The following is a 24,409-nucleotide window of genomic DNA, read 5'->3' as shown; positions in this document are numbered from 1 at the left end:
GAAATCGTGGTATTTTCTTGCTACAATTCTCCAAATGCGGGAATAGATAATTTTGTAGTATTCCTAGAAAATCTTGCAGGAGAAGTTATGAGGCATAGAGGTCGTAAAGTCTTAATCGCTGGAGACTTTAACGCCAAAAGTCCCGAATTTGCGGGAACTGTATACAGTCTAAGAGGGCGTCACCTGAGTGAGTATGTTAATACACTAGGGCTGACGTGTATAAACTGTGAAGATGTGACGTTCCGTAGACGAATGTCGTGTTCGGCAATAGATTTAGCCTTTACAACGAGTACTGATATTAACGACTTCTTTGATTGGAGGATTATTAATAAAGAGAGTTTATCAGACCATCTATTTAAAGCATTTGAGTCCCGATCCAGGGAAATTCGTGTAATGTCGGGAAGGCTGATCGTCTCCAAAAAAGGATGCTTACGGTTTAGGGACAGAATAATCCTAAGACTTGCTGGCGATATGTCCCCCGAAGACTTTGTGGAACAAGTTCAAGAGGAATGCGGAAAAGCGGGGGTCTTAGTTTATCCCCGGCGGCAGCAACATGCTTACTGGTGGTCGCCTGATTTGGAACAACTACGGAAGGCAGCATGGAAAGCAAGAAGAGCCTACCAAAGATCGGGTAGACAGAATGCTAGATTAAGGGATGCTGCGCGTGAGGTAACCGTGGAAGCAAGGAATGCATATAATGCATCAATTAAAAGGGCTAAAGCCAGTTGCTGGAAACGACTGTGTCAAGATATAGATGCTGATCCATTGGACAGGGGTTTAAAAATTGTTACCAACAAGTTAGGGAAGAGATTACCTGCCTTAACAGACGATAAGATCCATCGTGTTGTTAAGGAATTATTTCCTCAGCAAGCGGATCCTATTCGGGAAGAGATTGTGGATAATAAATTTGAACTTCTTGACGCTAGTGAGCTATTAATGGGGGTGAAAAGACTGAAGCTACATAAGGGACTCGGGCCAGATGGCATTTCAGCCGAGATAATCAGAATATTAGCAGAGAGGATGCCTGCAGAGCTTCTTAATATCATGAATAAGATCCTGAGAGATGGTTGTATTCCAATGCAATGGAAAGAGTCCAGGTTGGTCCTTATCAAGAAACCGGGGACCGATGACTTACAAGTAGCATATAGACCTATATGCATGATCAATAACATCTGCAAACTCCTAGAGAGATTGTTGGAATTGCGGCTGAAAAATGCGATTGAAGAACACGGTGGCCTTTCTAACGCACAATTTGGTTTCCGTAAGGGGCGTTCTACGGTGGGTGCTGTTAAGACAGTTATGCGTCTGGTGGACGAAGCGGCATCGGGTACTTGGCGCACCAGGAAGATACCAATTGTGATATTGCTTGATGTGAGCAATGCTTTTAATTCGCTGAAATGGGATGCGATCCTACAAGCGTTGAGAGATAAGGATATTCCTGGATACCTAAGAAGAATTATCCAGAATTACCTGCAGGATAGGTTTGTTGTTTGTCACCAGGGTAGATCCTGCTTCCGCTTCAAAGTGACGTGTGGAGTGCCTCAAGGCTCTGTCTTGGGGCCACTCCTTTGGAATCTGGTCTATGACGGAATTCTCGGGCTGAGTTATCCTCTGGGTGTTTTCCCAGTGGCTTTTGCTGACGACCTGGCCTTGGTTGTTACTGGAAAAACTGAAGTAGAGGTATCGGAGAAGGCAAACGTAGCGATACGAATGGCAGAAGTCTGGATGTCCACTAAAGGCTTAAAACTTTCGCATGGTAAAACAAAATACGTAGTCATGACAGGCCGTAGGAGAATATCTGACATCCTAATCCGAGTAGGGGGTAATCTTGTCCAGCAACAGACTTCAGCCAAATATTTAGGGATCTGGCTTGACAAGAGGAGGAGTTTTACGGCACACGTGAATGAAATACGTAAACGAGCTGAATGCACGGTCAAAAATCTTAGCAGATTACTCGGTAATATGACAGGATCCAGAACTGCGAAGCGTAAGATTTACGCTCACGTAGTTAATTCCATCTTACTTTACGGTATACAAGTCTGGGAAAGAGCTCTGCGTGCCGACAAGAACAGAAGAGCCCTTGAAGGAATTCAACGGCGCACGGGCTTAAGAGTGATATGCGCATATTCTTCAGTCTCCACCGAGGCAGTACTCGTAATTGCAGGAGTTCCTCCGCTTAAACAACTGGCGGAGATGCGAGTGAATATAGCACGTGGACAACCTTCTAAAGAAGCATATGAAGAGATGCTGCGTAATTGGCAACATCGTTGGGATGTAGCCAACACGGGACGATGGACACATCGTTTGATACCTTTGATCCGACCGTGGATAGAAAGGAAGTTCGGGGACATAAATTACTGGATAACGCAATTTTTTACAGGGCATGGGTCGTTCAGGTCCTATTTATGTGCAAGACTAAGGGTAGATAACGACAACTGTCCTTACTGTGGGGCATATGATTCCCCTGAACATAGTATTTGAATGTAACCGTTGGACTGAAAGCAGGCAATCCTCTGTAAGACGTATAGGGCCATTATCTACGGAGAATGTGGTGGATAAAATGCTACTTAACGAGGATAACTTTAATGTGATCTAGTCGTTTATAACCGCAGTTATAAAGAAGAAAGATGAGGAAGCTCGTCAAGAAGAAACCGCTCGCTGATGACGGCTTGTTGTAGGTGGAATTTCCGTTTGTCAATATTTGAGAGAATGGGCAATCTTGAGATATAGCTTTGAGTGTGGTTTACACACCAAAAAAAAAAAAAAATTATAAAATATGTATAAAAATGTATTAATATACTGAAAACTTACAAGAGGAAATTGTTTGTTGTTGAGGGGAAGCTGATGATGGAGCTCTGGTTTGTAGGTTTTATCGGATAAGTGGTGAAGGAACTTATAGATGCTTAAACTTTGTGTTTCTTATATTATAAGTTTATAAAAATTTGTTAAAAGACACTGAAAACTGTCATAAGGTAACTGTTTGTTGTTGACGGGTAATTTAAGGTGGTGCTCTTGCTCGATTGTGATGACGGACAGCCGAAGGTGGAGCTCGTGCTTGCGTGGATGGGCAGAGAGGTGAAGAAACCTGAGGACTCTGTGGCTTAAGTTTTAAACTAATTGGTTGGGTTGGTATGATATCATATAAAAAAAAGAGAGAGATTAAAGAATAGGGGTGACTGTTGCTGAGAGAACAAGGGTGGTGGACTCTCAGTAATCAGTGTATGATGAATATCTATAAAATAAATAAAAGAGCTAACCGGTGAACTGACCTGCCGTGCCGGACATACAGCCGGCGGGCGGGGAGGCAAGCTAGAGTAAAGGACACTCCTCTGGCGCGAGTCAAACTTGATTGTAGATCCGTTCCAGAGGAGTAGGTGGGAATATAAAAAAAAAAAAACCTTTTTGTATGGATAATAAATTTTTCTTCCGGATGGTTGCGTTTATTATTAATCGGTTCCGCAGAGGTTACTAGCTTTAAGTTTGAGTGGTTTGTCTTATTCAGATTTAAATCAGTCGATCTTTGAAACTATACTTTCAAAATTAATTGTGTGATAACAATAAAGATAATTAATCATATATATTTAATAATTAAAATGATTGTACAAATTAATAAGTTATACAATTTTTTTTTTTTTTTTATATTAATGTTGGTTTTTTAATATTATATTTAAAAAATGTAATTAGTTTTTATTATGAAATTTTTCTTTTCAAACCTTTGATCTTAAAATTTTCTTTATATCTATTAATAATCCTAAATAGTGCGATTTTTAAAAGATTCTCCAGCAACATTCATTTTAAAAAGATTTTTTTTTTTTTTAATTTTCTCCTTGTTTTGGGTTTGTTTCCCGGTTGTGATATTTCTTTCATATTAGAAATTTATTTCTTTAGTATTAAAAAAAACTAAATCTGATTTTTAATAAAACAAGACTTTAAAAAAGAAAACTAATTTAAAAGAAGGAAAAACTTACGCAAAATTAGAATAAAAAATTTCAGGAAAAACAAACATCTTATGCCTAAAGGTTTAATACGAGAATTAAGCATACATTATGACTAAAGTAAATAGATTTGAACCATCCTTCCCACTCTTTCAAAGACTGCAAATCTTACCGTTAAGGTATATTTATGTTTATCGGGTTTTGCGGATATTCTATATTAGAGGAGGTTATATGAAGGGTAAGAATAGTGTTTATTCAGGCAGGCTACAAGCACAGAACCGTGTAGCTATTCCATTTCCGAAAAACGAGGCTTATAAACGCTTCTTCATTTATTCTGCCCCAAAGTTGTTTAATAAACTTCCAGTTTCTATAACATCCGTAAATTCTCTACCGATCTTCTCCAAAAGGCTGAGACTATGGCTTTTGACGTTGCAGGATATTCAATTTATTTTTAATTAACAAACTAAACTTTTCATTTTTCATCGAGTGAAACTAATTTATTAGCCATTGAATAATCGTAATAAAGTTATGAGTAAGTAAGTGTTAAATAAGTCGTTAAGTAATCGTGTAAACATTGAAGGTAAAGTTCTATTACGTGTAATTTTCTTAGGTTATAAATAATTATTAAATGAATCTTTGTGTTTTTATTAGAGAAACTTGTTAGCTACCGTCTCAACTGATTAATTTAAGAACTGATGGTGACCTCAACACAGCTATGCTCTAAGGAGGCACCTATCTTTAGTAAATATACTTTTATTTTTTAAGTAATTAACGGTAATAAATAATAAAGAATTAATCTAAGTTTTTTTGTTAGTCTCTTAAACTGTTTTTAGATTTTTTTTTTTTAGATCAAATCTAAGAATTTAATGTTAATTTTTAAGAATTAAAATTTTTTAATGAAAATTAATTTAACGCTACGTTTAATTAATTAAATTAGTTTAAATGTAGTAGTAATTAAAAACAAAATTAAGGATATTATGATTTTAATTAACTTAGAGAAATTTTGTAAATTAGTTTATTAATGTTAATTTTATATTTTTAGTTATCATAGTTATATGTTACTGTATATTGTAAAAACATTCTTTTTTGTATATGTATTACGGAATAAAGAATTATTATTATTATTATATAACTGTTTTCTCGTTATACCTTTTTCACCGACCCGAATATACTTTAGTAGATCAACATGTTAAACGTTTTAAATGCATTATGATATTCAGTTGTACAAATAATACTTTTACTCTCTTCAACTATAGGGAGTGTATGTTTAACGGACATCATTACTTTCAGAGAAAACAATTAAAAATAGCGTCTCTAGACCTTCAGGTCCATTACACGGGTCACAACCATAAGAATATCTGAGGAAGATGGTGTAATGAATATTCCCCTATGCTTTGAGTTATGAAAAAAGTGTGTTATATATACTCCTTGAAATCCTTCTATAGGAATAAAAATTTCGTAAAAATAACACTATTAAATCTTTCTTTCAAATACGACTTATTCATGTCGCTGACAAATCAAGGGTTAATAATTTGACTTAAATTTAAAAAAAAGTAGAAATTTAATGAAGAGTTGGATAACATATTTTCCCTTTCTATTTTTAGTGCGGTTTTTATTATTATTTTTAATAAGTTTATTCATTCCTGAGAAAATTTTTTGCAAGTCTAAAAACGGCAAAGAGTTACGGCGGAGCCGCGAAATTTATGCAGTTCTGGTTATCGAGGATTCTTCAAACTTGCAGATTACTAATGAGGGAAATTTTACGAGAGTTACAATTCACGTGTACTGTTTAAAATTTCAGTTTAATATTAAAAAATAAAAAAATAAAAAACATTATTGAGATAAACTATTAGTTCTGTATATAAATTACCCAAATCCCTTATTAGTTTGTTCCAAAAAATCTACAGTTTTGACACCCAGTTCACTGCGAAAAATTTCAAAATTGTATGAAAAATCGTTATCTAGATATTTAATCAGTTCTAGGTATAAACTACTCCCTCATCCGTAATCAAAAGACTTCAAAATAAAATCACGTAAGTGTTTTAAATATAGACGTAAATAAGGACATTTTTTTGGATATATGAAAAAAATGAAAAAATTATTTTAGCCCTTTAATTAATGGTCGGATGGGATTCAATACGAACTAAAAATGTAAATCCTCCTAAGAGTTATTGACTTTGTAAAAAAAATTATTTTACCTTTTGAGGGAAATTTTCAGATAAGGGTGCCACGTGACCATGGTATCAATGATGCCTTACTCAGAAGTAGTACGAAATTTCATAAAAATCGGTTAATTCAAACTGAAGATATCAAACAAAATGAAAACTAACGAAAAACGCAAAAAAATTATGCTTATTGTTCCCTCACCGTTTAATACAATCTCCCAAACGCGTAATAATAATAATTTAAATAAAATATTTAATATTTCGCTCCCAAACCGAAATAATAATTTAATTTAATTATGAAATTAGTATAGCCGAGCAGTTATAGCAAGGCTGTAGCGAAGGGGATTAGATGTGTGGCTGCAAGTAGAGAAAATAGCGCCTTGCTTTACTATGCAAGAATGTGACTAATTTCAGAAACAACAAAAATGTGCTTTCCCCGACCGATTTATGGGGTTTTGAATAAGACCGAACCCATCCAAAAATATCATAGTTACCTAAGGGAAATTAAATTACGTGTAAAAATTTATCTACCCTTTGAATTAAATTTTGAGATACGGGATTCGTGAGGACCATATCTCCGAATCCAAACAACTGTAAAAAAGATTGAAATATCAGTTATAATCTTAGTGTGAAAATATAAAGAAGTAGAACTTAGTCTGAAAGATTATATCTGACGAAGAGGCAAACAAAAATTATCCTTCGTTCCTGAATAAAATTGTCGAAATAAATAACCTTAAAATTTAAGCGGCAAACAACCAAATAGATTCAATAGACATGCAAACTCTTAGAATCTAGGGGGGATTATGCGAAAAAGTTTACCTAATCCCTGTGTAAAATGTTAAGATACGAGTTCCAGAAACCCATAAGATCCCTCCGGGTGAGCGATTGTGACCAAAGTTAATTGGCATCAGTGTTCCATATACAGAAATTATCGTGCCAAAATTCCCCCAAATGGATTGATTGATTATATCAAAAAGTTTATAAAATAACAAATCTAAGATGAATTTAACACATTAGTATTTATTATTTATTTTTTAAAAATAATTTATTATTTATAAATTACATATAGTTTCTTACTGCATAGCTGTGCAATATACTGTTGAGTGTATCATAAGTTCCTAGGGGATTTCAAAAGCCAGAAACATTTTTAAGAGTTATAGTTTACAAAAACGGTTTGCACAGAAAATTAATATAATTTATGGAGGTTTTTAAAATTAATTCCAAAAGACAATATTTCGCATTCCAAAAGACAATATTCGCAAACGCTTGTCATTTTCAGGCTCGTAGATTCTTATTCTTCCTAAGGTGTTTTCCATTATAGATGTTAGAAAATATTCATTTAAAAGCCCGATTTCAGTTCGGATGTTCTCTTTTAGCTGTTCACGAGTTCTAGGTTTATCGATATAAACTCTCTCCTTGAAGTACCCGCAAGAAAAAGACCGTGATGGATATGAAATTTCCGAATCCCTCGAAATGAATTGTTCACCGAATATCTCTGTTAAGAGTTCCGTAGTTTTTTTCTTCTTTTTTTTTAATCTTCGGGTCCACCGTTAGGTATTGCTACAGAGGATGAGATGAATGATTTGTAACGTGTATGAAAACGCCATGCCTGACCGGGATTCGAATCCGGGACCTCCCGATGAAAGGCCGAGACGTTACTACTCGGGCCACGGAGGCCGGTTCCGTTTTTGCTTGGCCGTATGAGATTGGCTCCCATCCTGCTGGAACTACATCTCTGATATATTTTGTAAAGCAAAAAGTAGAAAATTTTGGAGTACGGCTCTATACCGTTCACCAGCAACAGTTACAGGATTTTCATCTTCGCCTTCGAAAAAAATAAGGCCCGATGATGTCTCGAGCAGTTATTCCACACCAAACTGTACATTTTATGGGATGAAGTTTCCTTTCGTGAATAATTCTTAATTAACGCCTATCTCCGATAAAATGGATCGTTGCATAAAATGAATCGGTTATATTTAATATTTATTTTTATAATATTCGTTGAAATTTCTAAAAATGTTTTAAAGGTAAAATGACGATATTGAAAATGTAAATAATATAAATATTTAAACGTAAGAAAAAATGACCGGATTTTACGGATTTGTTTATTAAAACCATCCGCGTATAGCGTATTTTTATGAATGAATAAAAGAGGAAAAACCCAATCATTAATAGTGTAAATTTGTTTAAGAGGATTTACACGATGTATATCCTATTAGTAATAATGCACTAACAGAATGAGTCACATTACAACTAATTCTTGTAAAAAATAAATTAAATAAATCTAATTACAATTATTAATTTTCTTTATTTTTTTATTCTTTCTTTAATATATCTTTGGTAAAACAAGTAAATATAGTAACAGTTAATCTCAAGGTAAATGTATTTATATCTACAAACACGTCAGTAGGTTTAAACTTGCAGCACATATATTTTACATTCATAAACTGTAGAATATAAGGTTACCTATTCAGAATTTACGAATGTAGAATTTAATGAGAAGAAAAAGAAAGAAAGAAAGGAAGAGAGAGAGAGCGAGAGAGAGTGAGAGAGCGAGGGAGTGAGGTGGATGTCGTCTCTAAATCAGTAGTATTTCTTTAAACATTGATAAAATTAATTAATAATAATAATAATAGGCTATCAAAACAATAGTAGTCTGATTCTGTTTCACATTTATAAAACTTTCATTTTATTTATTGTAATAACAAATAAAGAATTTTTTATATCTAAACAAATGTTTAAACGGACATTACAATCGAGATCCGTTAACGGTGTACTTTATATATACGGTTATGTATACGTAGATAATAAAATGCGTTTATTTGAAGGTCAAGACTACGTATAAAAATAGAATTCTACTTTCATTGTATTAAACCAAATCACATCTTTCTTTTTTTTTGTTAAAACAATTTAATTTTAATAAGTCTAGTTGAAAAAAGAATATGTAATTATATATATATATACCTTGTGTACTACGAAGAGGTATTTGCTTTTGATTTAGAATTACTCAATAATTTCCCTACCGGTTCTATTGAAAATTTACAGACCTTTTAACGAAAGTTTGAAAAATATTTTTTTTAAATTTCAACCTTCTGGGATTTATAGAAACAAAATGAGGGCTTCCAAATTAAAACATCAATTTTAGATAAATCACATTTTTTATTCGTTACAAAATACCTGGTAAAAATGATTAAAAACAGATGATATATTGTTAAACAGCTGTTAAAATTGAATAAAAAAAGGAATAATTAGCCGCAACCGTGACTATTTATCTAACTGTTTTTAGTTATTCTGGTTCTAATCTGTCGTCATTGGTTTTATTTGATTTTCAAATTGTATTTATTTGAAAGCCGCCATTTTGTTTCTATAAATTCTATAGAAGGTTAACATTTTTACAGAACAATTTTAGAACCTTTGTTAAAAAGTCTATAATGTTTCAATAAAATCGGTGGAGGAATGGGCGAGTGATACTAAATTAAAAGCGTATACTTGTTTGTGGGACACACCGTACATATACGAGTATATGTAGTACTCACGAAAAACACAGAGAATTTCAGAACACGATCTGAAAATGAAAATAAAGAAATAAGTACATATAAACAGATCCGAAAACGCTTTATTTTCGAGTTATACTTTGCGAAAAATTACCTCCTGACTTCTTCTCCAGGGTAAAATACATCCAAACTGAAATTCTTGAAACTTTGACTAAAAGATAAATTTGATGGTTTAATACTTTTATCGATCCGAAAAATTGAATGAAACTAACGTAGGCACTTATATTGAATGTTTAGTTTAAATTATTTATGGTGAAAAATGCAGGAGAGTCATTTATTTGTTATTGAAGTTATAACCTTAAATTTGTCACAGTAATAAAATTATTTATTGAGTCAAATTAAACATACAGCCGGAACACATTTAAGTAATTAAAACCTATGTAATAATAATAAGAATAATAATAATTAAAATAAATAAACTAATGTTCCAGTAGTACTTACATCTCAGATAGAGATGCTGCTATATATATATATATATATATATATATACAAAGTATGCCCAACCTTTTCATGGAAAAAAAGATGTTTACCTTGAAACAATTAATTTTTTTTCGTTATGATCCCACCACATTTTCAAGTCCCAGTGGGCCCCATGGAGGCAACTCAAACATTTAAATTGAAAAAGGTAGGGTTGTGACAAATCATTTTAAAGGTCATTAAACAACAAAAATTTCTACTTAAAAAACATCGGGTAACGAAACCCTCACAAAATGGTGAGGCTATTCAAATATTTTCATTCTAGCTTCAAAATTGGTCTAAAAATATCTCTTTAATAATTGCTCAACAGTAAAGCATTAAAACAGACTACATATTTTTAGTAAGAGACCACTAATTCAGGTGTGTCATAGACCTCTTTTGAAACTAACTGTGAAAAATATTAAACGTCCGCCATTTTGGTTAGAGTTGTCATCGTAAACTGAAGTTTTTTTTTTTACATAAAAAACGTTTTGTTTTTCATGCCCTTTAAAATGATGTGTCACAACCCTACCTTTTTTGTTAAAAATATTTGAGTTTCCCCCTTCCATGGGGTGTGATTATCCGAAACCGAAAAATAGATAGTTTCGAGGCAGGACCATTTGATTATCATTTTCCTATGTTATCTGTTAAAATGCTATTTAAGAATTACCATACTTTGTATATAATAAACAAGTAAGTAAAATACAATAAAAGGCCTGTGTAATAATCTGAAATTACATTCTAGCTTTAATAAAGGATGGTGACACATCTATCTTTAGAAAGGGCAAATAAATTATTTTTATAATGAAAGAATTAAAGAAAGGAACCAAATTATTTCTGATGGCGGGATTATCTAGCCAAATAATAGCTCTCGTAAGTTAATCAATTTAAAAAAAATGATTTATCAAATGTTAGAAGTGAGATGAATGAAGAGAGATGTGCGTATGTAATGCATATATACATAAAATTTTAGATTGTGAAAAGCATCTAGCCTGACCCCAATTTGAATCCGAAACTTTTCGATTAATAAGGTTAAAACTTTTTGCTCATAAATCAAGAGTTAAGGAAAAATTGTGGGTTAGGCCTGGTTAAATGTGACTTGATTTTCCCCGTGTTTTAAGCCATTACTCATCCAATTAGATCTATTAGGTCTCATGTTATTGCAATTTTCATGTTTTCTTTATTTTTCTTACCATTTTATAATATAGGTGGGATTTTAATGTGTTATAATACAAAATTTTATTCCGATTCGAACTCAGGTGTCTTTCGGTTGAAAGATAGATTCTCATTTTGCTATGGAGATGAGTATTTATTAGTTTATTCGTTTAAATATTGCAAAATAAAAATTCAAATTACATGTGTAATTACATATACTTTTAATTTCTAAACTGTATATTATGTATGTTCGTTCTTATGGAATGTGTATTTCTGAAATTTGATTTTACTATTATTTTATTTATTAAAAGCATTAAAAGATTTAAATGGCAGAAAGTTTCCTGGAATAGACGGAATACCTGTATAATTACTGCGCAGTGGAGGTGAGGAAGCGATTGATTGATTATACAAACTGGTGTGTAATATTTATGAAAAAGGGGAATTTCCGTCAGACTTCAAAAAAAGTGTTATAGTTATGATACCAAAGAAAGCAGGGGCAGATAAATGTAAATACAGAACAATTAGTTTAACTAGTCATGCATCAAAAATCTAACTAGAATTCTATACAGAAGAATTGAGAGGAGAGTGGAGGAAGTGTTAGGAGAAGACCAATTTGGTTTCAGGATAAGTATAGGGACAAGGGAAGCAATTTTAGGCCTTAGATTAATAGCAGAAGGAAGATTAAAGAAAAACAAACCGACATACTTGGCGTTTATAGACCTAGAAAAGGCATTCGATAACGTAGACTGGAATGAAATGTTCAGCATTTTAAAAAAATTAGGGTTCAAATACAGAGATAGAAGAACAATTCCTAACATGTGCAGGAACCAAACAGCAACAGTAACAATTGAAGAACATAAGAAAGAAGCCGTAATAAGAAAGGGAGTCCGACAAGAATGTTCCCTGTCTCCGTTACATTTTAATCTTTACATGGAACTAGCAGTTAATGATGTTAAAGAACAATTTAGATTCGGAGTAACAGTACAAGGTGAAAAGATAAAGATGCTACGATTTGCTGATGATATAGTAATTCTAGCCGAGAGTAAAAAGGATTAAGAAGAAACAATGAATGGCATAGATGAAGTCCTACGCAAGAACTATCGCGTGAAAATAAACAAGGAGAAAACAAAAGTAATGAAATGTAGTAGAAATAACAAAGATGGACCGCTGAATGTGAAAATAGGAGGAGAAAAGATTATGGAGGTAGAAGAATTTTGTTATTTGGGAAGTAGAATTACTAAAGATGGACGAAGCAGGAGCGATATAAGATGCCGAATAGCACAAGGTAAACGAGCCTTCAGTAAGAAATATAATTTGTTTACATCAAAAATTAATTTAAATATCAGGAAAAGATTTTTGAAAGTGTATGTTTGGAGTGTCGCTTTATATGGAAGTGAAACTTGGACGATCGGAGTATCTGAGAAGAAAAGGTTAGAAGCTTTTGAAATGCGGTGCTATAGGAGAATGTTAAAAATCAGATGGGTGGATAAAGTGACAAATGAAGAGGTATTGCGGCAAATAGATGAAGAAAGAAGCATTTGGAAAAATATAGTTAAAAGAAGAGACAGACTTATAGGCCGCATACTAAGGCATCCTGGAATAGTCGCTTTAATATTGGATGGACAGGTAGAAGGGAAAAATTGTGTTGGCAGGCCACGTTTGGAATATGTAAAACAAATTGTTAGGGATGTAGGATGTAGAGGGTATACTGAAATGAAACGACTAGCACTAGATAGGGAATCATGGAGAGCTGCATCAAACCAGTCAAATGACTGAAGACAAAAAAAAAAAAAATTTTATAAATTACTACCGTTGATGAAGTTAAAATAATTTTGAATTTTTAGTTAGGAGATAGGTCTTCTACAGTCCACCAATTTTGTTGTGTGGTTTTTTAATTTTTTAAATGAGTTTAAAATAAGAAAAATAAAATAGAAATAAAGCTATCTGCAGTATTAATATTGTTTGTTTTTATGCAAAAACTGTGAATTTAATGTTGACCTCCGTGGCGGGAATAGTGGCTATTTCTTACGTAGCTATTTCTTTAATTGTTTAGCCTCTGGAACGACCGTAAGGTTTTGCTTCAGAGGATGAATGAAGCATATTAATGAAAATGAAGTGTAATCTTCTACAGTCTCAGGTTGACCACTCCTGAGATGTGCATGTGGTTAACTGAAATTCAACCATCAAAGAACACGGTATCCACGATCTAGTATTCAAATTCGCATAAAAGTATAAAAGCCTTTACTAGGATTTAAAACTTAGAACTCTCGACTTCGAATTTGTAATGACAAGTTAACGAACGACTAGACCAACCTGATGGGTTGAATCCATATATCTTTGTCTATTAACCGAAAAGTTCTAGATTCGAGTTTGGCAATTGTTTTTCTACAACATGCTTAAATATTTTGTATTATATTCTCACGTATAAGTCTTAGAGCTTACGTGGTAAATTAATCACCTGACAAAAAATTGTTTTTTAAATATTTTAAACGAATTTAAAGTAAAAAAAACAAAAAAAAAAAAAACAAAAAAAAACAACTATCTTTAGTACTAATAATATTTCTTTTTATCCGGAAAGACAAAACCTCATATTGATCCCCGCGGTAGGGTGGTAAAATCTTTGTGTTTTATCCGAAAGGTTCAGGGTTCGAATTCTGATCACACTTGACGCTTTTTCATACTTTACAGATATTTTATATCATATCTCTACGCATAAGCCTTGGAGCTTAATGGTAAATTAATCACCTTACAAAAAAAAAGAAAAAAAAGAATTAAAAAAAATAGCTATTAGATGTACTTTAGTATAAGTAACATGTTGCTATTTATGATTAATTATTTATAATTGCCGATCTCTGTGACGGAGTGTTAGAGGCTCTTTCTTTTATCCGGAGGCCCCGGGTTCGAATCCCGGTGAGGCATGGCATTTTTCATACGCCACAAAAATCTATTTCCTTATCCCGGGGACAAGTTTCAAGCTTATGTGGTGATATCATCAAACTGAAAAAAAAATCTCCTTTGCAGCAAAACTTTAGTTATTCTCCAGATGATAAATGACAATGTTTAGAAAAATTCTTGCGATAATATTCAAGTGTATTACTAATTAGAAATTTTAAGTATAATTTCAAATAGCCTTTAATTATTACTGTGTATTTTAAGAAAGCCACTTAAAAAAGATATTTGTTACGAAGACGCGAAAATATTGGAAGCAAAATCTAAGAAATAAATAAAACCAACAATTGCAATAAAATTACTGTTTTGATTAAAGTAACATATTTTTTCTTTAGTAAATCAGAAAAAATTGAGAATTCTTTCATATTATATATATTGTATGTACAAAATTTACTGTTAAAAATAAAAAAATGTGTTGTACATAAAATAAAGTTTAAAAATTGCACCTCCTTAGTAGCGTCTCGCATTTCATTCCGAAGATCCTGAGTTCGAATCTCGGTCAGGCATAGAATTTTTCATACGCTAAAAAATTTTCATTTTATATTTCCAAACACAAGTTTTTAGTTTATGAATTCAATTAAACAATAACGAAAATAAATAAAAAACATGTTATCAATCAATCATTTAAGTTCAATTAAACATTAACGAAAATAAATAAAAAAACATGTTATCAATCAATCATTTAAGTTCAATTAAACATTAACGAAAATAAATAAAAAACATGTTATCAATCAATCGTTTATTAAACTTTTATTTTTAGTAGTCTAAAACTTATAAAAAATCAAGAACAAACAATTTGGCACAGATTTAAAAAAAAAACATATTTCACACAAAAAAATATTTTTTTTAGGAACTTTTTTTAAGTCTTTTTTATTTTTTAACAATATCTATTTAATTTTAAATTTCTTAATTTTGTTATGATTATTATTTTAAACAATGGATAAGCCTACAAAAACATAATTAACGAAAAGGAATGGCAAAGAAATAATGTAATCGATGAACTGAGTAATGTACAGAGTTATATAAGCTAAGATTATGGAATTTCGAGATGAGATATGCATTATATTTTTTTCACCTTGAGTGTAATAAATAAGATTTTTAAATTTTCGTGCCAAAATACTTCTTTTTTTGAACATAAGAACGGCTTAAATGAATATAACATAATCCTGTTGTAATAATATAATATAAAAAGAAAGAAAAAAAATGGTTTCAACAAAAAATAAAAAATATCTAAACTTTTATATGTAAGACGTATAATTAAATAAAATAAATAATATATATATATATATATATATATATATATATATATATATATATAGAGAGAGAGAGAGAGAGAGAGAGAGAGATAAAGAAAGTAGACAATGTAATTCTTAGATAAACAGATTTTCAATTTAAGTTATGAGGAAAAAACTTAAAAAAAACACTACCAGATTAACTTTCTCTAAAAAATTAACATTGAAAAAAAAAATCGATACTGGTTATTTAGAAAAAAAAAAGAAGATTTTCTTTGAAGTGGATTAAAAATAAGAAAATTAAAAACCTACCGAGTTGGCATGTGGTAAACTCGTCATCGTAAATCAGTTGATTTCGAAGTCGAAGTTCTCAGGTTCAAATCCTAATACAGGTTTTTAACCTTTATTACAGGTCTTTCTTTCAGGAGATTAGTTGACCAATCAATGGACCAGAATTAAGACAAATAAAAAATATGTTCTGTTTATTTTAATATCTGTTTATTAAATAATAAATTATTTATTATAGGTTATTTAAATCACTTGTAGGTAAACTTTTATTCGGATTTGAATACTAGATCGTGGACACCGGTGTTTTTTGGTAGCTGGGTTTCAATTAACCATACGTCTTAGGAGTAGTCGACCTGAGTTTGTTGAAGACTACACATTTACCGGTACAATTACATTACATTATAAGCAGCTAATGACTTTAACTGCTGATGCGACTATATAAATAAAGGTATTAAAAAATAAATAAATAAATAATTTTCTATCTAAAAAGGAGGGGAAAAAGTAAAAAAAAACTTTTTATAAAATTGTATTAATTTTTAAGGTATAATTTGTTATAAGACTACCTCATTTGTCGTAAAATAAATTTTTAATTATTGAAATTGAAACGTTTTGGATATACAGAATTAGGATGATATTAAAAAAAAATATATATATGTATATATTATTTAAAAATATATTAGAAAATATTAAGGAAAAAAGAAATTAAAAATTATTGAGAAAATTAACAAAAATTTAAATTAAAAAAAATATATTTTTTTTTTTATGAAAGAGCGGGGATTAACAACTATATGGTTATTAACCCAATGAAAATTGGTAACGAATGAAAAGATGTCATGCTTAGTCGGGATTTGATCCAGGCACTTCCACACGAAATGCCGAGACGCTATCTACTCGGAGGTCGGAAATTAAAATTTGTTATTTATAAGAAAATAGTTTAGCTAGAAATTATTATGAATTATTTTGGTTGCTAAAAAATTTTTAATTTTATGGATATAATTATAATACAGTAAATATTCAAATAGTAATTAATGATCAGTAGTATATATATATATATATATATCACTATGTGTTAAATTGTTCACTAAGTGAACAATCACTATGTGTTAAGATTATAAAAGATAAAATTTGAAATTAAAAAAGAAAAATGTATTTATATTAATGAATATTGTGATTATTTTTTTAATTAAAAATGTATATTTAAATTATTAGTTTTTCTAATTAATTTAAACTTAAATTAGACTAATTAATAAATAAAATAAAAACACTGACACTTTAATCAAAAAAATATTGTAGGTAAATCACTTGTAATAATCACTTGAAGTAAAAACACACTGGCTGCTGATTTTCTTTTTTTAATTTTAAGTTAGATTAATGCAGTTAAACACGGTCGATTATTGCAGCAGCTGTAGACCGAAGTTGCAACGGCACAAGAACCCTGCTACTACTGATCTAACGTCTCCATCGTTACTCGCTTATAAAGACTCCACTATAGTCACACGATATTATAACTCTTATACATACGTACCTAACTAACTACCTACCTATCCACCAACATAACCTTAGATACACACTAATACTAACACACTACATAAACTATAAACTTTACTTATAAATCCCCACCTGAAAATTATCACTTAAATTTCTTACAGGAGATTAGTTGATCAATCGATGGACCAGAATTAAGACAAATAAAAAATACGTTATATTACACAATTTTATCTGTTTATTAAATAATAAATTATTTATTATAGGTTATTTAAAATTGCAAGCGTGACAACAGTATTTTGATTGATTACATAAATTATTATCTATAATCTATTATCCAATATTACTTACTTGTATCATTACTTTCTGCCTATAACCCAGGTGTAAAGGGTAAGTATAGCCATAGGCAAAAGTTCCAAAATTTATCATGGTTTTTACAAATGCTGACATTTCAAAATCCCCCTTAATACAAAAAAAAATAAAAAAGTTTTAGAAACTTCCAGATGTATCTAAGTACGTAAGTGTGATTTCAATGTCATCATCATCTGGTTTTCTGTCTGGTTGTAGGTCCTTTACACCACCGTTGTCTCCATCCATTTCTGTTCCAAACCTTCTCCTTCGACCCCTTATAATTTCCGAGCTTCATCTCATCTATTAACTTTACCCTTCTTCTTCCTCACTTCCTTTCTTCTTTTACTGACCCTACCAATGTAGTTGTCAAAATTTGACTTCCTCGAGCCACAAGTCCTAATCGGTTTTTTTTTTCTTTGTAGACTTCTCGCAAAGTGCTCTTTCCTCTTGTTCATTATATCCTCATTTCTTACTTTATCCGTTCATCTTATTTTCTCCACCCTTCTCTTTATCCGTATTTTAAAAAACCTCAATTCTGTCCCTTTTCCTCATCACCGTGCTTCATCCCCCCTTTCCATACATAGCATTTGGCTAACTAATTCCTTAACTCTAAGTCCCGACTTCTACTACGTAATATTTTCTTCGTCGTTCATTTCCACGGGTTTCTTTGTCATCGCTATTATTCCTTCTATTTTCATTATCCTCGTCCAATCCTCTGTCGCCATAGTCCCCAAATATTTGTATTTTTTTTTATTTTTCATTCTTCCTTCACTTGTCCTTATCATTAAATCCTCTTTGTTGTTTACTTTCATTACTTTTGTTTTTCCTACATTTGTTTTCATTCCATACTCTTTCATTCCTTTCTCCAAGGCTGTTAACAATCTTTGAAACATGTGTATCTCATTAGCTAGAATTAACATATTATCAGCAACCATTATGCACCTTATTTTTCGTCATCCTGTTCTTATCCTTTCTTTCCTTTTTTCGAATGTATTCTTTATCACATTTTCAACGTAAATATTTAACAGTGTCGGTGAGAGGTCCTACCTAACACATCACCTTACACCCAGCCTGTCAGTTATATTCTTTTTTACTTTCATTACTGCTATTTGTTTCATGTAATAATTCTTTGATAAATCTTCTCTTTTTCCACTCTACTTTTTTTTCTTTATGAATCACCATAATTTTCTCCCATTTGACTCAATGAAATGGCTTGTCTTAATCTATAAAACACAGTCTTATTTTCCTTCCCTCTCTCTAAATATTTCTCCAACCATCCTTTTTAGCCTGATATCATCTGTGGTTCCTATCCCTTTCCTGAAGCCAAACTGTTCCTCCCTGTCCTGCATTCTCTTTCATTAGTCTTACCAACCTCCGATTTTGGATTCTTTTACAATATTTTGACGACATGGACTATTAAAATTTTTGCTCTCTGATTTATTAATTCTTGGGTTCAATTTTTTTCGGAATTGCTATCATTAAGGTTTTCACAGAGCTTCAGGCCAGTTTTCCACATAATTTGTTAATTAATACTCTATTTTTAATTTTCTGGTTATAGGTTTATTACTGATGCAGCAGGATAGCTATAAAGAGAAAGTATAGCATTCGAACAACATTTTTAGGTATCGGGATTTTTTCAAGTGTCGACTTTGAAGACTCCCATTGGTTTAAAAAACATAAAAAAATTATAGAAATTTTGGAAGATGATTGTACTTAAATGTGTTGACCTGTATTTTAATTAATATCTCCAGTCTAGTTTGACATATATTCTTCGAAAATGACGAAAAAATTTCTATAGTTGGGCATTATGGTATTAAATCTTTGACAAAATTACAAAAAGATCAGGGGTAGATTTTGCCATTTTAAAATTTTCATTATTTGTATAATGGTCTTAGAAAATTTAACTTTAGTATGATACTTATTAATTTATTTAAATAAATTAAAAAACTGATTTACTTCTAACTAAATAACTTATTTAATCAAGTTAGTAACTTATTAAGTTATAATTCGATTGGATTTAGGAATAGGAAACAAGACTATTTCAAAACGTTTTTTAATCATATCTCGAAAACTCGTCGACCAAACTAGTTTAAACTTGGTTTTATATATATATATATTGGTTTTATATATATTTATATATATATATATATATATATATATATATATGTATAAAATACATATAGATATTAATATGTGTAGAAGGAATCAAAAATTGGGCTAAAGTCTGACTTTAAACTTCTTCAAACTAGATATTCCATCAGAAAAGAGATATCAATTTTTTTAATAGTCTGTTTTTCAGAATGAATTATTAAAATAAATAACTGATAAATAAACTTTAAAACCTCCAAAAACAAGGGGGATGAATGGAATCCGTACTTAAATATTTCTGATTTATTTGTTTTCCCCGTTAAGGGTTGGGGGAAAAAGTCCTTTTCACTTTTTTTTATCTTTATTTTATTAAAGGAAGTATTATTATCGCGAAAAATTTTGGTTTTCAGATTTCAGCGGAAATATCATTTTGACCAACCCTGAATCCATTTTGACTAGTTTCGCGCGTGACCTTTGTACGTACGTATATATATCGCATAACTCAAAAACGATTAGCCGTAGGATGTTGAAATTTTGGTTTCAGGACTGTTGTAACGTGTATTTGGGCACCTCCCCTTTTGATTGCAATCGACTGGACTAAAAGTGTCCAAAAAGCCCAAAATTAAAAAAAAAATTGGATTTTGAACTTTTTCTTAACTGCAGTAACAAGCTATCATTGAGAACTTTTCAACGATATATGATAAGCGGTACTTATTTTTACTGGCTCCAGAGTTATAGCCAAATGAAATTTTAATTAATGAAATATTTGGATCTTACAAGGGGAAGGCACATCGGTTCGAATCAGACTTCATCTCCGTTTTTTTAACTTTTTTAAAAAATATATTGATTTATTAATAAATATTAACCTCTAGTGTAAAAAAAAAAAAAAAAAAAAAGTGTATGTGTAATTTAATAGGCGTACAAAGAATTCATGTGGTGTTCACATCAGATTTTTTTGTCTGTTATCGTTTTTCTTGCTATCTTCAGACTTAATTAACAGATTTTTATTAAATTCTTTACGATAAATTTCTAAATACGGATCATATCATTTAGTTTATTTAAGAATTGATTAAGGTGGTGGGGAGACTCGGGCACCTTATGTACCGCATCTCAAAATTTTAATAATAACATAAAACTTATTTTATATAAATCTTTACTTGTAAATACTTTTATATTCTTTAACGTTCCATTTAATTTTCCTCCTAAGTACTCTGTCGAAGTGCCGAGTATTAACTGATAGCAATCCTGGCTTAGCTTGGAAACTTATGGAACTCCTTTCTGATTTTTTTATTTTTAGGTTTTTTATTATCGCTACTTCACTAAAGACAATAATTTTCAATTACATTAATTTAAGGGTACACAGATCTACTCATTTGTGTATCTGATATGGCAAAAAATCATACCTGTTATCTCGATTACTATGCTGCCTTTTTTTTTTTATAAACAGGTGGAGGAACCCCATTTACGGGCGGCTTAGCAGTGTCGAGGTAGGTAACAGGTTCCGTAAGATGTTATTAAATGCGTATGTGTTCCTGCTTATTACCGACTAAACCTCCACCCCTGGCTACCCACCCTTCCTGGTATAGCCGGTGTGTATTAATTCAAGAAGGGAGGAATACGCTTTCACACACATTCAGACACCACAGTAAACAGACAAGGACCTCACACCCACAAGATACCAAACATAAAACTAAATCTCACCACACACTCCACGACATCCAATCATCACTCAGAAAACATACCTCACGCCGCACACTCTATACATCACATCAAAACCAGCCACATCCAACAATCACATAAACAAACATCTCAAAGACAATCGAACACTATAGTATACTTACCTCACGGGTCACCATCGGACGTGGGAGCGCAGTGCCCACGACCTCATCGCATCCAGCGATCCCCACACGTACGGGGAACCCCCTAGGCTCTTAGCCGCATGCCTGTCCGCCTCCGCACCCTCCGACAACCCCTTCTTCTACCCCTGCGAGACTCCTCCCAGACGTACAGCTCCTCCATGATCTTCCTAGCAAACCTTGCTAGGAAGCCGTTGTTTTCCGCGCCCCCAACATGATCTATTGTAGTTTCTCGGGGAGGAACATTTCCCTTTTATCAATGGTGTTCAATATTTCCCTCCTCGTATCTTCAAATCGCGGGCAGCGAAAGAAGACGTGATATGCTGTCTCTTCGTCGTCTACTCTCACCGGACAACTAGCGGAGTGATCTAGCTTAAACCTAAAAAGGTATTCTCTGAACCCCCCATGGCCCGCTAGAAATTGTGCGAGTCAGTAATCTAGCGAGCCGTGGGACCTCTCACACCAACTTCTCAGGTCCCCAATTATGCGGTGTGTCCATCGGCCTCTATCACTAGTGTCACACCGCATCTGCCATTCTCTCCTCATTTCGATGGAGCTGGCCACTCTCTTTTTTTCCGCAGGTGTTAATGACCGTTGCTCTTTAATCTTCATTCTGCAGGTGATCTCCAGATCGACAGGTAATATTCCCGCCAACACTTCAACTGCCTCTCGAGAAACCGGCCATATACAACTGTAATACGGAGGCACCTTCTTCTGTGTATTGATTCGAGAGCCCCTCTGTATATGCCGTATCTAATGATCCATCCCCATATCTCGGCACCGTAAAGTATCACTCTAGACTCCAGGCTCCTCCTCTGCTGCTTCGGTCCGTTACAGTTCGGCAATAATCTGGTGACCAGACGCATGACCTTTTCAGCCTTCGAGCAGGCCTCCAAGACGTGGGTGCCGAAACGCATCCTGGCGTCCACCCATATTCCGAGAAAGTTTTATCGCAATCCTTGAAACAATCCTTTGGCTCTCAAGCACAGTCTTCAATGTTGGCCTTCACTTGGTTGTTGTCATCACAACAATCTCCGTCTTATCTGGAGCCATAGTTTACTATGCTGCCTTAACTAGTGAGAATCCTATGAGCTGTGCTGCGTTAAAAAATTTACGTAAGTTTATAAATGAAGTGTTAAACCTTGAACCAAAAGAACCAACAGTAACTAGGTGATAGGATTAGGATTTATATGTAATGACCTGTTAATAATATGTTTTATGAACGAGTAAACATATAGAAAAAACCAAAAGCGTTCAGCGGATGGGTAGAGGATACTAACAATGAATGGAAACACTTTAATAACTTTTCTAAAACCAAGTAATAGATACCTATTTTTTTAATAGTATTTTTTCTCTTTTACACAATCAAATGCTTTTAATCTGTGAAACACAGACTCATTTCATTTCCTCTCCCTAATTAGTATTTACATCTCTTAATTAGCATTTCTCTCCCCGAGTGAATAAAGGTAATAAAAATATTTTCACTTTTGTAAGATTGTGAAGTATACTCCTAGAACAGTTGTAATCATTATGCTGAAACATAAAAATATGAAAATTAGCAAATACTCCTACCTCGAAACGATCTATTTTTGCGATATGAGGACAACATATTTCAAGTTTCTACATGGGGAGGGGGGGAATTAGAATATTTAAGAAAAATGTGTTGGCTTGTAATAAATTATTTTAAATCGTATTGAAAAAAAAATTACTTAAAAAATTTGGGCTGAAGATGATGTAGTTTTCGATATGAGACTTCCACTTGGGTTAGTATAAGAAAATTTTCAAAATAACTTTGGAAAATATTAAATGACCGCCATTTTCGTAAAGGTTGTCGTAATTCAAATTAAAAATATCAATCGTACTCTTTCAATTTTTTAGTTGTCCCTATGATTACTTAGGGTGTAATCTATATAATATTAGTGGTCTATGTTCCATTTCAAAATAATCCTACAACTTTTGGCTAAGAAGGAAAAAGTTCTGATAGAATAATCCTGATCCTCCAAGTTAGACTGGGTAGGAATTAACAGCCACGCCCTATAAAAAAAAAACGGTTGTTTTGGAATCTATATAGGAGGCCAAGGTCAGTCACATGATAAGGAACCAATTAAAGTAAGTGAATATTATTAGGAAATATTTTTAATTTTCCTGACTTTTATAATGTTTAACTAAAGAAATTTATTGTTAATGGTAAAAATTTGAAACACCCCTACGATTTCGTAATATTTTTCAACATTTTTGTTTTACTTTAGTTCAAGAGTATTAAAATCTTAGTTGCTATCTGCATCTGTATCTTTTAGTTGCTCATATCAGATTCTAAATTTGGATGAATGGCTCATTGATAAATATGTGAGTTACGAATATCACATGATTTCGGGGTTGAATTAATTTCTTCCTTTAGAAACGTTAATAATTCTTCAATTTCTGAAGAAAACGCAATCTTTGTTGTAGCAAATATTTTTAAGCCGGTCAGTGATCTATCGATTGATAAAAATGCTTTTCCATTCACTCTTTTAATTGTTTTTACTACTGTTCAAATGTATTATTTCGAATAAATTTTATAAAATTAATTTTTAATTAGCTTTAAAGGAGTTTAAATTGTTTTATTGATATGTTGTTTTATTTGACTTTTATTTATTTATTTAAAATTTTTATATACTTTTTGTAATACTGAAAAATCTTGTTTCGTTTAATATCAAATTAAAATATGTTAAATTTTTATATGTTTTGTTCAGGGTCAAATTTTAACAGAATCTGGAACTTATGCAAATGTGTTTCCATTAAAAAAAAAAAAAAAAATATATATATATATATATATATAGCCGTATTTTCATGTGTTTTGCTTTTAATAAACTTCAAAATTCTTACGTTTTTATTAAATTCTGTGAGCTTTTTTCA

The 24,409-nt window shown here is 31.9% G+C and overlaps 1 protein-coding gene across 3 annotated transcripts in view; it reads right to left on the bottom strand.

Moving 5' to 3' along the window:
* The window catches only part of LOC142320448 (arylsulfatase B-like), an 83,158-nt gene extending 65,959 nt beyond the window's left edge, over window positions 1-17,199 (bottom strand). For 2 of the 3 annotated variants that reach the window (XM_075358224.1, XM_075358223.1), the window contains exon 1: window positions 17,004-17,199. The gene's annotated coding sequence lies outside the window, so the exon portion shown is untranslated. Of the gene's footprint in view, window positions 1-15,289; window positions 15,375-17,003 lie in introns of those variants that run through there. The other variant, XM_075358226.1, reaches the window with a different exon arrangement.
* Window positions 17,200-24,409: the final 7,210 nt, after the last annotated feature.

The sequence above is a fragment of the Lycorma delicatula genome, chromosome 2 (assembly GCF_047948215.1).
Source record: "Lycorma delicatula isolate Av1 chromosome 2, ASM4794821v1, whole genome shotgun sequence".
NCBI classification, from domain to species: domain Eukaryota; kingdom Metazoa; phylum Arthropoda; class Insecta; order Hemiptera; family Fulgoridae; genus Lycorma; species Lycorma delicatula.
This window is presented reverse-complemented; position numbering and strand designations above follow the sequence as displayed.